The sequence below is a fragment of the Coregonus clupeaformis genome, chromosome 8 (assembly GCF_020615455.1).
Source record: "Coregonus clupeaformis isolate EN_2021a chromosome 8, ASM2061545v1, whole genome shotgun sequence".
Classification (NCBI taxonomy): domain Eukaryota; kingdom Metazoa; phylum Chordata; class Actinopteri; order Salmoniformes; family Salmonidae; genus Coregonus; species Coregonus clupeaformis.
In genome coordinates this window covers 2,001,602-2,016,399 of record NC_059199.1, presented here as the reverse complement: position 1 = coordinate 2,016,399, position 14,798 = coordinate 2,001,602, and the positions used below count along the sequence as shown (strand labels likewise).

The following is a 14,798-nucleotide window of genomic DNA, read 5'->3' as shown; positions in this document are numbered from 1 at the left end:
TCGCTGGGCAACACAGACTTTCAACTCCCTCCAAAGATTTTCTATGGGGTTGAGATCTGGAGACTTGCTAGGGCACTCCAGGATCTTGAAATGCTTCTTACGAAGCCACTCCTTCGTTGCCCGGGCGGTGTGTTTGGGATCATTGTCATGCTGAAAGACCCAGCCACGTTTCATCTTCAATGCCCTTGCTGATGGAAGGAGGTTTTCACTCAAAATCTCACGATACATGGCCTCATTCATTCATTCCTTTGCACGGATCAGTCGTCCTGGTCCCTTTGCAGAAGAACAGCCCCAAAGCATGATGTTTCCACCCCCATGCTTCACAGTAGGTATGGTGTTCTTTGGATGCAACTCAGCATTCTTTGTCCTCCAAACACGATGAGTTGAGTTTTTACCAAAAAGTTCTATTTTGGTTTCATCTGACCATATGACATTCTCCCAATCCTCTTCTGGATCATCCAAATGCACTCTAGCAAACTTCAGACGGGCCTGGACATGTACTGGCTTAAGCAGGGGGACACGTCTGGCACTGCCGGATTTGAGTCCCTGGCGGCGTAGTGTGTTACTGATGGTAGGCTTTGTTACTTTGGTCCCAGCTCTCTGCAGGTCATTCACTAGGTCCCCCCGTGTGGTTCTGGGATTTTTGCTCACCGTTCTTGTGATCATTTTGACCCCACGGGGTGAGATCTTGCGTGGAGCCCCAGATTGAGGGAGATTATCAGTGGTCTTGTATGTCTTCCATTTCCTAATAATTGCTCCCACAGTTGATTTCTTCAAACCAAGCTGCTTACCTATTGCAGATTCAGTCTTCCCAGCCTGGTGCAGGTCTACAATTTTGTTTCTGGTGTCCTTTAACAGCTCTTTGGTCTTGGCCATAGTGGAGTTTGGAGTGTGACTGTTTGAGGTTGTGGACAGGTGCCTTTTATACTGATAACAAGTTCAAACAGGTGCCATTAATACAGGTAACGAGTGGAGGACAGAGGAGCCTCTTAAAGAAGAAGTTACAGGTCTGTGAGAGCCAGAAATCTTGCTTGTTTGTAGGTGACCAAATACTTATTTTCCACCATAATTTGCAAATAAATTCATAAAAAAATCCTTCAATGTGATTTTCTGGATTTTTTTTCCTCAATTTGTCTGTCATAGTTGATGTGTACCTATGATGAAAATTACAAGTCTCTCTCATCTTTTTAAGTGGGAGAACTTGCACAATTGGTGGCTGACTAAATACTTTTTTTCCCCACTGTATAAAGAATGCCTTCAGACACATTTTAAAAGATAAGGAAAGATTAAGTTACATATCATATGTTTAAGCATAGACGGGTTGGTTGTTTAGTAACAAAACTGAAGCGTGCGAAACTATGGGGCAAAACAGACGGGGTTGTTGACAACATGTAAACTATATTTAGTATCCAAATGTTTATTGAATATATAAATACATTTGCACAATGAGCACTTGTTGTCTCTCAAATACATTATTACAGTTGTTGGTTAGATAGCTAGCAAATCTTAGCCATATTAGCATGGACATGAAATCAGTCAAAACACCTCAAAACAGGACATGGTATCAAGAACAAGGTAAAACTTGCTGAAACGAGCCACCTACGATTTCCCACATGGCAGCTTCTTGTCATTGTTGCTAGCTGTCTGACCCTTCAGAATTATAACAAAGCAAGGCTTCCGCCCCCATCGATGGGTGCGCATCATTTTCGTGACGTTGTCAGCCAACCCGTCTATACAACATAATGTTACTTCAATACAAAAGCAAACACACAATAGCCTAACATTTTCAGGTGATTAGGTGATTCTATACATAGCATTAACCTCAAGGGTGGGGGTGAGTTTAACAGCACTAATCTGTTAACCTGTGGTCCTCTGTAGCTCAATTGGTTGAGCATGGCGCTTGTAACGCCAGGGTAGTGGGTTCGATCCCCGGGACCACCCATACGTAAAAATGTATGCACACATGACCGAAAATCTCTTTGGATAAAAGCGTCTGCTAAATGGCATATTATAATGTGGGGGAGAGGTTAACCGTACTAATCTGGTGGGGGTGTGGTTAACTGTACTAATCTGGAGGAAGTGGGGGTGAGATTAACACTACTAATCTGGAGGAAGTGGGGGTGAGGTTAACAGCACTAATCTGGAGGAAGTGGGGGTGAGGTTAACAGCACTAATCTGGAGGAAGTGGGGGTGAGGTTAACAGCACTAATCTGGAGAAAGTGGGGGTGAGGTTAACTACTAATCTGGAGGAAGTGGGGGTGAGGTTAACTGTGCTAATCTGGAGGAAGTGGGGGTGAGGTTAACTACTAATCTGGAGGGGGTGAGGTTAACCGTGCTAATCTGGAGGAAGTGGGGGTGAGGTTAACTACTAATCTGGAGAAAGTGGGGGTGAGGTTAACTACTAATCTGGAGGAAGTGGGGGTGAGGTTAACTGTGATAATCTGGAGGAAGTGGGGGTGAGGTTAACTACTAATCTGGAGGAAGTGGGGGTGAGGTTAACCGTGCTAATCTGGAGGAAGTGGGGGTGAGGTTAACTACTAATCTGGAGGAAGTGGGGGTGAGGTTAACTACTAATCTGGAGGAAGTGGGGGTGAGGTTAACTGTGCTAATCTGGAGGAAATGGGGGTGAGATTAACTGTGCTAATCTGGAGGAAGTGGGGTTCTCCTAGATCTAAGATTAAAGGGGAAGTTCAGTATTTTACAACATATAATGTTAGATGGTTCCTCACCCTGAAAGTAGTCTAACATCATGTTGTAAAATACTACCCCTTTAAAATAAATATTTTTATAAACCCCCTGTGTGTAAGACTGGGTATAAATTATTCAAACAAATAATGGCTCTATATTCATATAATACATTATTCCTCACAGGTGGAAAGCATTTCCTAGATGACTAACATTATTACATTTTCAGTGAGTTACTACTACCTCACTGACTTAAATCAATGTGGATTGATGGATTCAGCCAGTGCAAAACCCACTACTGTGAGGACAGAGAGGAGCCTCATGGGGATTATGAGTCTGTGATCCTGATTAAGTTACCTGACAGACAGGTACGTGACCTGCAGACTGCATCACGACGCTCGTTTCCTAGTTCTATCTATGCTAGACTGAGATGAACGCACACACACACACGTATACTCATACACACACACACACGTATACTCATACACACACACACGTATACTCATACACACACACACACGTATACTCATACACACACACACGTATACTCATACACACACACACACACACGTATACTCATACACACACACACACGTATACTCATACACACACACACGTATACTCATACACACACACGTATACTCATACACACACACACACGTATACTCATACACACACACACGTATACTCATACACACACACACACGTATACTCATACACACACACACACGTATACTCATACACACACACACACACGTATACTCATACACACACACACGTATACTCATACACACACACACACGTATACTCATACACACACACACGTATACTCATACACACACACACACGTATACTCATACACACACACACGTATACTCATACACACACACACACGTATACTCATACACACACACACGTATACTCATACACACACACACGTATACTCATACACACACACACACGTATACTCATACACACACACACACGTATACTCATACACACACACACACGTATACTCTCCTGAGTGGCGCAGTGGTCTAAGGCACTGCATCGCAGTGCTAACTGTGCCACTAGAGATCCTGGTTCGAATCCAGGCTCTGTCGCAGCCGGCCGCGACCGGGAGACTCATGGGCGGCGTACAATTGGCCCAGCATTGTCCAGGGTAGGGGAGGGAATGGCCGGCAGGGATGTAGATCAGTTGATAGAGCATGGCGTTTGCAATGCCAGGGTTGTGGGTTCGATTCCCACGGGGGGCCAGTATAAAAAAATATGTATTCACTAACTGTAAGTCGCTCTGGATAAGAGCGTCTGCTAAATGACGTAAATGTATACTCATACACACACACACACACGTATACTCATACACACACACATTCTCTGTGTGGCAATTCAGCTCCGCCATTAGCAGGGGAATGACAGCTGAATATAGACAAGGGCTAAGTGTCATGTGCCATCTGCGAAACTGATAAGGAAGTAAAGGGAAAGGAAAGGAGGATACCTAGTCAGTTGTACAACTGAATGCATTCAATTGAAATGTGTCTTCCAGCATGGTAAGGTTGCAAAATTACGGCAACTTTCCCAGAAATCCTGGTTGAAGGATTCCGGATTTCCTATTCCCTCCTGATTCCGGGAATCTTCCAACTGGGATTTCTGGGAAACCAGGGAATTTTGGAAAAGTTACTGGAATTTTGCAACCTTAGGCATGGGGCATTGTGCCGCCAGAAGATCTATGGTGGCAAAGTCTCAGTTGGCTGTGATCTACTGCAACGCGCCTTCAATTTACCTGCACGGGAGACAACTAATCAGAGGGGAGTAGGGGATTTTGAATGCCAAAAGGCCTGTGAGGTTGGGATCGGTTGGGGACTGAATGGGAGACTTTTGAGGGAGGAAATACTCTGCTGTTTAGGAGGAATGTTGATAGACCTTTGTCGATTGGGGAGGAGGCGATGGTCTATACATTGAATCATAGTCAATGGCATTGATGAACCTAAAATACAGTATGTTAGCAAGCTCCTAAGCAGTAGTAATCATGTATTTAAACAAGACAACTGATGTTTCCCCTTAATTGGCAAAACATTTAAAAAACAATAATGAGCATGTTGGTGACATATCTGGTTATATGGCAGACGTTCCTTAACTGTTGTCAGTAAATATAACACATGCTTCTGTGTATATTTTAGAACCAGGTACAAGGTCAATAAATACTGCGTATGATACAATACACCATACCTTCTCGCTTATTACATAAGCCTTTTAGTGAATACCAGCGTAGTTGGAATATAAAATAAAGTATTTGACTATTTACTCATACAGGGGATTTTGTAAGGGTTGGGGTGAGGTGTGACCCAGGTGCGGTGCAGGATATACAGTAGGCAGTAGGCAGAGATGGTGAAACAAGGATCTTTACTGGTGGTCCTGAAGCCAAAATAATGGACTTATCACGATAAAAGAAAGGCGGAGCAAATAAGTCTAAAAAAAATACGAAATACTACCTACGACTGAAACACATAACGAAACAGGGAGAACACTTCTCAAGTACCTGTACATAGGTCTCCGATCAGACACTGAGTAGTACTGCTGGACATAGAGAAACTAGCAGAGAAAACTGAGCAAGGGAAGTGAGGGCATAAATACACAGGTGAACCGATAGACACAGGTGACACCAATAGGATGATGATTAGTCCCGACTGTGAGTGAGGAGGTGCCTAAGGTTGTCGGAGGATGACACCTAGTGGGTCGCTCCGGAACTGCGACCCCCTCTTGTAACAGGGTATAGTCCAAGGAGACAGAGTTGGAGGTTATGTAAATAACTGTACTCTAACTGGGCTCCCAGGAACTGGCTGCCAACAGAACATATGCCAACCGCACATTGATTTTCTAAATCCAATTGAAGTGAAAGCCCAGCAACACTAATTTGCATTACGCTAGAAGTGTTTGCCCTATGGAAGCGGTATTGATTCTCACAACAATATATATATATATATATATATATATATATATATATATATATATATATATATATATTATTATTATTATTTATTTAATCATATTTTTCTGTCTGTGCGAGACCCTTTCAACGGACCAGGTTCTTCTAATTGATTTAATAGGCCGAGGAGAGGAGACCACATGTGGGGTGCATGAGAACAAGCTTTCAGACTCTCTGTCTAATGAATTAAGCTGTACATTATGTATGGTGTATTCGAATGGGATTGTGTTAACTGCACTCAGCAGCCAGGGCTTCTCCCTTGCCACAGACATCTAGACGTGGTGTGCACAAGTCGGGTCTCCCGACAGCCATGTGTAATTACAAAGAGATGCTGGGGTTTGATTCAACATCAGGTTACTAGTCAGCTCTTGCGTTATCATACTCCCAAGTTACGTTCATCACTAGGCTTTTGGTGTGAGGAAGCCTGGAAATCAAAGCTAGTAGTAGGGTGGAGGGAATTCAATGCAGCAATTAGGGCAAATCTGTTGTACTGTAGACATGGATGGACAAATCAGGTTGAGAGAATGGGGCTTCCAAAGTACCCATGTAGGTTCTTCTTAGAGAGACAGCTGAATTGGCCTTCAGACCCAACCCCTTGGATCCAGCCTGTATTTATCCCATTGGCCATATCATTTCTAGGGGTGCAGTTGCTTTAGTAGTCTACAATGAATTGAAGTTATTAAGTCAGTCTCAGGTCAGGCCATCTCTTCGATAATCCTTCTCACGCTTTCTGAGGTGATGATCTTGACCCAATGGCCCATGTCTTGTGTTTATCTAGTGCAGTGTTTCCCAACTCCAGTCCTCCAGTATACCCAATAGCACACATTTCTGTTGTAGCCCCGGACAATAAAACACCTGATTTAACTCATTGAGGGCCTGATGATTGGTTGACAAGTTGAATCAGGTATGCTTGTCCGGGGCTACAATAAAAATGTGTACTGTAGGGGGTACTGGAGGACTGGAGTTGGCAACCACTGATCTAGTGGACTTGTCCTATGAGAACAATATACCGTATACTATGATGCTGCCAGGCTGTCCTGGTATGAGGTGGAGTAGGATGAACTTGGATAGCACAGGGCTTCCTGTACTAAAATGGTTTCAGCAGACAGGAAATGTGGAGGTTTATTTACAAGTTATTAGGTGGATGACATCACAGAATGACAAGTGTGGTCATCTATTCTAAGTGCTGTTATTACACTCAGACATTAGGGATGATTACCGCTGCCACAGCAATACCATAATACATATTAATGATCTTCTACAATTTGTGTCAATTTTGTATTGCGACAACTTCAGAGTTCTGTAAGTACGAACTAGTACAAGCTCAATGCATTGTTCATTTCCAACCCCCCTCGAATTGACTGAGAGATAGCCTTTGGAGGAACACCATTTTCAAAGGGCACTCCATCCCTCTCTGGTTAATTGGGCTCATAATGATAATGAAGTGTAATTATAATGTGTTCATTTTATTACCAATGTTCCATTGATACAGTGTCCCTTTCAACTAGGCGACAGTGATTTTTACATTTAGTTCATAGTAAAGCCAAGCAACTGTAATGTATCTCTACAACACAAAATAACTAAAATCACGTTTCTGTGTAAGCTCTCTCTCAGCATAGCAATTAAGCCTGGGGACAAGGTTTACATTTGAGAGACGCACTGAGAGGTTTCTGAGGTTGGGGTCTGGAAGAATCTCAAACTCATCCTACTAGTAAAGGATACTGATTATCTCAAATAAGCAGTGTTTCTCATCCATAGCAGGGAGGATAACACGCTAATCAAAGATGGAGATATCCACATTTCAAGATTGCAGCAATTATACCAGTGTGTTATTTGCATAAAAATAACTTGATGACATGCTTCTGAGTCTCTCTCTCTCCCCCACCAGCCCCGCTTTTGTGCAAATATAATTTTCTAAATTTTACTGCTGCGTGATGTCATTTACAGCAAATAAATATTATTTGATCATCTTGGATGACATATGATAATGTAATTTTGCTCTCATGCAGTTCACAATGCCTCGTTGATAAATTAGCCCTACATGGTTTCCTAGAGTGAATTATCTATTAATGAGCTTCTCATCGGTGGCTGCAGAGATTATACTGAGGCCCAGTGGCTTCTGTAGGGAGAAGAAATGTCAACACGATGAAATAGGACAGAGCTAGCTTCACATGGTAAAAGCCATCGTTAAATCACCTCTTGTATTCTGCAAACGTCTCACTGTTTTCCCTGTGCTACCATTTATATGTCTATCTTGAACAACATAGTTGGCATTTCTTATCAACTTTTACCATTTTATATTTTTGCTAACGATACTCACTTGTGTAGACAGTACACCTGTTCTATAGTATGCTATGGACAAACTATGGTTATTATGCAATCCCATATCGCTTGAAAACCGTTACTGTGCTAATGGAATGAAACGTACATGATTTGTAATAGTGACATACTGCCATCCAGTGACAAAAGAGGGACATTGTAAACAGAGCCAGTAAAATAAGGTTTACTGTGCTTTTATAATTGGGCATAGAAGCCCTCTACTAGACAAACTCAAATGATGTATGGTAGAGTACAGTATCTGTGTGAGGGCCTCACTTTACAATAAAGTGTCACTGATACTTATAGTAGTTACATAGGTACAGAATGTACAGTGTTAGCACAGTTTACACTGATTTATTATAAGTATTATGTAACACTGTAATTACACTGTACCTGCCTATGGTAATTGGACTGACATATACATCCATATCTTTAGGGATGTATAAAGGTGCTAGCCTCGTAATCACCAGACTGATGCAGCAACCATTTGTGTAAAGCGTGTGGGATCAGGCAGCTCACAAGGCTATAAAAGTACATGTAAACGGCTAAATATATCAACAGTCTACAGATTTTGTCTTGGCAGAAATCATCATTGGGATACATGAAGGTGCCCTTACCACCTGAGTTACTTATGGAGCAGTAGTCACCTGCAGCTTTTGGAGAGTAAGGGATTGCAGGCTTTTGTTTCAGCCCAACACTGATTCCTTTCATCATCATGATTAGCTGGATCAAGGTGTGCATGTTCTGGGCTGGATCAAATGCCTGGACACCCTGCAGGACTAGATAGAGTTTGTGACCACCATAAAGACATGCTCTATGCAGAATGGTAGTGGAACTTACATTACTGCCCTCTTCTGGCAACAAAAAATATATATACTTTTGTTTCAAGTCATTCTCTCTGCTGGGACCTCTACTCCCACATGAAAAAAATACTATAGGAAAGGGAAAGGGGGTACCTAGTCAGTTGCACAACTGAATGCATTCAACCAAAATGTGTCTTCCACATTTAACCCAACCCCTCTGAATCAGTATACTATGGTATAAATACTGTAGTATTACTATATTTATATTCTATAGTATTCACTGTAGCGTTTTTGCAGACTTTACTGTAGTAAACTGTAGTATTTACAGTTTACTAGAGTATAAATACTGTGGTATTAGTATAGTAAAAAAAAAACTATAGTATATACTATAGCAATCACTGTAGTGTTTTTGCAGACGTTACTGTAGTATCGGTCGCTCCTGCCAAGTGGCGTGGCGAGAAGCTGTCTCCGCACCATGTGCTCTCACCACTGGTGTCCCCCAGGGCTCAGTTCTAGGCCCTCTCCTATTCTCGCTATACACCAAGTCACTTGGCTCTGTCATATCCTCACACGGCCTCTCCTATCATTGCTACGCTGACGATACACAACTAATCTTCTCCTTTCCCCCTTCTGATAACCAGGTGGCGAATCGCATCTCTGCATGTCTGGCAGACATATCAGTATGGATGACGGATCACCACCTCAAGCTGAACCTTGGCAAGATGGAGCTGCTCTTCCTCCCCGGGGAAGGACTGCCCGTTCCATGATCTCGCCATCACGGTTGACAACTCCGTTGTGTCCTCCTCCCAGAGTGCGAAGAGCCTTGGCGTGACCCTGGACAACACCCTGTCGTTCTCCGCTAACATCAAGGCGGTGACCCGATCCTGTAGGTTCATGCTCTACAACATTCGGAGAGTACGACCCTGCCTTACACAGGAAGCGGCACAGGTCCTAATCCAGGCACTTGTCATCTCCCGTCTGGATTACTTCAACTCGCTGTTGGCTGGGCTCCCTGCCTGTGCCATTAAACCCCTACAACTCATCCAGAATGCCGCAGCCCGTCTGGTGTTCAACCTTCCCAAGTTCTCTCACGTCACCCCGCTCCTCCGCACACTCCACTGGCTTCCAGTTGAAGCTCGCATCTGTTACAAGACCATGGTGCTTGCCTATGGAGCTGTGAGGGGAACGGCACCTCCGTACCTTCAGGCTCTGATCAGTCCCTACACCCAAACGAGGGCATTGCGTTCATCCACCTCTGGCCTGCTGGCTCCCCTTCCTCTGCGGAAGCATAGTTCCCGCTCAGCCCAGTCAAAACTGTTCGCTGCTCTGGCACCCCAATGGTGGAACAAGCTCCCTCACGACGCCAGGACAGCGGAGTCACTCACCACCTTCCGGAGACATTTGAAACCCCACCTCTTTAAGGAATACCTGGGATAGGATAAAGTAATCCTTCTACCCAAAAAAAAAATTACAAAAAATAAAAAAATTTGTAAAGTGGTTATGCCACTGGCTATAAGGTGAATGCACCAATTTGTAAGTCGCTCTGGATAAGAGCGTCTGCTAAATGACATAAATGTAATTAATATAGTGTTTTTGTTTTATTATCTTTGACAGAGAAGTGGGGGCTTGCTCCTTGAGGAAACCTACTGGACAAATACTAAAAGAGCACATTTTCCATAACCTGTAGGTAGGTAGCACTGGAGTCTGAACCGATAGTTCAGAGCTTCTGCTCTTTTCTATAACCTGTATGGAAAACAATATATGGTCTATACTTGGCATGTAGGTTTCTTTACACATGGCACAAATTGGGATAATGGGGATGGGAATGGGTGGAGTATATGCAAATGAAATACTGTAGTATTACTATAGTTAAAAACCTATAGTGTTTTTGCGGACTGCAATATTTTTGCGGACGCTGTAGTAATTACTACATCGTTTTTTAGCGGATAATACTGTTGTATTCTACAGGATACTATGAAATTCTATAGTAAGTACTACACGTGATCAAGGGATACTATAGTGTGTAGTATAGTATTCTACACTATACTACAAAATTCTATAGTAAGTACTACATGATCGAGGCATACTACAGTGTGTAGTATAGTATTCTACATTATACTACAAAATGCTATGGTAAGTACTACATGATCAAGGGATACTACAGTGTGTAGTATAGTATTATATAGTATACTACAAAATTCTATAGTAAGTACTACATGATCGAGGGATACTACAGTGTGGAGTGTAGTATTCTACAGTATAGTACAGTTTACTACATAATACTATAGCAAGTACTGTAGTATTCTATAGTAAACTGAAATATTTGGGCTGGTCTTTGAGATCTAGCTATAGTTAGTTCCAACAGCATACTGTAGCTCTCAGGGCCTTGAGCCATAATGGAAGACTGGGACCACTACTGGTCTCTGAGATCTAGCTATAGTTAGTTCCAACAGCATATACATGTAGCTCTCTGGGCTTTGAGCCATAATGGATGAACAGCCGGGTTGAACATGACATCAGGCTTATAGTATTTCCTTTAAAATTATGTGTATTCTCCTTCAGGCTCCAGATGAGTGTATCAGTGTGACTCTTTTAACAGTGACAACACTGACATACTGTTAACAATAAGCAGATAGGTTCCCTCATTATGACCCCCAGCCATATATGGCTATAGGTCTGTCCGATGGTGTCCTCCTTACTGTATCCATGCGAGTTGTTCGGCTTTAGATACAGAAAAGCTGGGTTACACGTCCTTTGACCTGGGTACTTGATGTCATAATAACAAGCCAACCTGTTAATCTGCAGCATTATAACTTCTGACACCACCAGCTGTCACGCGATGGTGCCCCTCAGTCTCTCCCCCATACCATTACTAATGATTCATGATTTAAAGGAAAGAGGATGCAGGCTACAGAAGCACATTTCTATGCATTATTTAGCTTTATTAAGGTTTACAGAGCCATTAAAGCAATTTGCCCTGTCCCTGTGGACAGTAAAAACTTTATTTGATTAATTTAAAACATGGAACTTTTTCTAAGGGTAAAATTGGAGAGTGCTCTGCAATGCATTGCCTGTGACTTTTAACTTATTTCTTAAGTTCACCATGAATTTGACCATAATAGTGCTATATTTGTAGGCTTTATTACAAACACATTGGCATAGAGAGCACATTGATTGGTAGGCCTAAATGCCACGTAGGGAATTAACACCAATATTACACACGTCACTTCTTTGAGTGAAGTTGAACCCATTACTCGAAATATAATTTAAAAAACCCTTTCAATAACAAGAGAAAACGTTTAGGGAAAATCGACGTCATTAGCACATTGAATCCCAGTAATTTGTTGTTTCTCCTTCAGCATCCTTTTGGAATAGGTCCTTACATTTAATTCATTAGAGTGCATGCCCTTTACTTCCGATATCTTATTACTTTGAAAATAGGCTTTAGGAAACAATTTGCGGTTTCCTTTTGTCGCAGTGTCAAAGTAAGTGGGGATGACACCCTTGTTTTTGATCACGCAGCATGAAACGCGCTTGCCTGGTCGAAAACAACTTCGCTCAGGTGAGCAAGAAAATCAGAGCTGACAACTGCGTTTCCTCTAAAGCCTCTCAGTTTAAAAAATAAGAAGCAGTCCTGTAATTAATACATGACCTCTGCATCTATAGGCTACCGCTATACCCTTTGTTTGGGCATGCAACCCTCATAGCAACCACCTTACGTTATTCTCTGCTAACTCATTAATTTTAAGACTTAGCCAACGTATAGGAGAAATTGGCTACATTGAGATTATGTAGGCTATTGCAACAATTTATTTGGCATATAAAGAGGTAAGTTACGAATAATTTTAACTGATTGCTGTTCGATGACAATGGTCTATACGACAGGGTGTAGGCATATCCGTTTAGGCCTTCGCTTGGATGAAACCACTCAGTGCAAGCCTCAGTACACTACCTGAATTCAGAAGAGATTTGAACGGAATATGTTGTAATAATATGATAATAATAATATGCCATTTAGCAGACGCTTTTATCCAAAGCGACTTACAGTCATGCGTGCATACATTTTTTTTTTTTTGTGTATGTCCTCATTTGTTTGTATGAACCGACATGTAGGCTAATAGAAAATACATTTTAAAGTAGACTTATATAGGCATACAAAATACAATCGAACTAATGGAATAGCCTTCATTTTAGTATGCAAAGTTACACTTATATTTGTTTGAATCTGAGCTCTCCAAAATAGTTTGCTTATTTTACTCTTGTATAAACTCCATAATGGTGTTATACATTAGTCTATGATAATTATAGACATATTGAGCTGCTATTGAGAGGTAGAGAAACAGTTCAATTTCAATGTTTACTGTTAAAACTGGTTAAATAACAACGAAAAATAGGAAGACACGTAATTGTTTTGTCTCTATCTTTCTCTTGTCCTGTCTTGGCTACATTATCTTTGAACCAGAACATCATGGATCAGTCTCCCCTCTGCATTCAGTTATTGGGGCCACACATGGGTTGTTTCCTGTTTTGAAATTGTACAGAAAACATATTTCTCTTTTTGCATTGTAAATTTACCGCGACAAACCAGACAATGGTATTACAGGAAGTGTTATTATTATATATGATACATGTGTTTGTTATTATTGTTATTATTGTTGTTAGTATTTTTACTATTATTATTATTATTATTATTATGCAAATAATAGTATCACAAAGTTGTGTATACTCTATTTCACACACTAATCCCACAAGGGTTTGGTCTACCAGGAAATTAGTATTTCGATTGGGAGGCTACAGGGTTCCACTTTGCAAAAAGCCTACAACATTTCCAATTAAGTCATTCCAATATAATTAAGGTATAATGATATGCATATACTAGTCTATGGTACAGTAACATAGGCCTATGTGGCACAGGTTTGTGCACAAGCACTTTGGATTGAAACGGGACACAATAGTAGCCTTGAATAAAGTTAATTCCAATTTTGCTGAACGTTAAATTACATTTCATTAGACTATTAGTAGTTTATAACCAGTGTTGGGGAGTAGTGAACTACTTGTAGTTCAACTGGTAGGCCTAATTAAACTATATTTTGCAGTAGGTTGGTGGTAGTTGAACTAAATTCAAATATTGGTAGTGTTTTCAGTAGTTCATTACTTTTTTGCCATGTATCGGTGTAGCTAACTACTGAACTAACTATACACACATGTTTTTGTTGTTGCAAAAATATAAGAAAATACGGGGGAAATAGGCAATAATTGTCTTTATTTTTCGGCATTAGACCTGACTAATTCTCATTTAAAACATAGTTGTTTTTACATATTCTGTTAACACCTAACCCCAAAGTGATCTATCTTACAATTTGTAGTCCATGGCATTTCAGATTTAGTTAAGATAATTTGTCCCGAAGTAGCTTGTCTGTTGTGAACTACTTTTTCAAAGTAGCTTTAGTTAAGTAAACTGTATTTTTCTTAACGGTAGCTTTAGTGTAGCTTAACTTCTTCTAGTGTTAAGTAATTCGTAGTTTGGTAAACTATGATTTCAGAGTAGCTTCCCCAACAATGTTTATAACTAGACTAGTATATCATGCTTCTGGCATAAACGCAAAACAATATCAGAAAACTGGCATTGAAATTCGGGGTAATTGTGGGAAATGATCGAAACAGTCCTAATTCTTCAGCAATACAGTTGAGAAAATAAATTACAGAGAAATAATTACTTTTTATTGCATTATTTTCCAATTGAATCCAAACTGATGTGAATATATCGTATACAAATAGCCTAACTGTAGGCCTAGGACGTAGCCTAGACAGCCTATGGTTATGACTGTCGAAAGTAGCCCAATGATAAACAATGAAATAGGTTTCCCCCTCTTCCCTAACATACTTTTATTAGGCTTTTGTTTATCTACTCTGATTTTTTTTTAAAGCTTAGGCTACTCCCTTCATGTGGCCATCAAAGTCAATGTCAAGTCACCCCAGATTGCAAATGCAAACATGTTTAGGCC

The 14,798-nt window shown here is 41.1% G+C and overlaps 1 non-coding gene across 1 annotated transcript; it reads right to left on the bottom strand.

The window, feature by feature from the left end:
- Positions 1–10,413: 10,413 nt before the first annotated feature.
- On the bottom strand, positions 10,414–10,466 carry LOC121573113. The gene has a single exon (XR_006001984.1). It is a non-coding gene; the product is annotated as a U7 small nuclear RNA (small nuclear RNA).
- Positions 10,467–14,798: the final 4,332 nt, after the last annotated feature.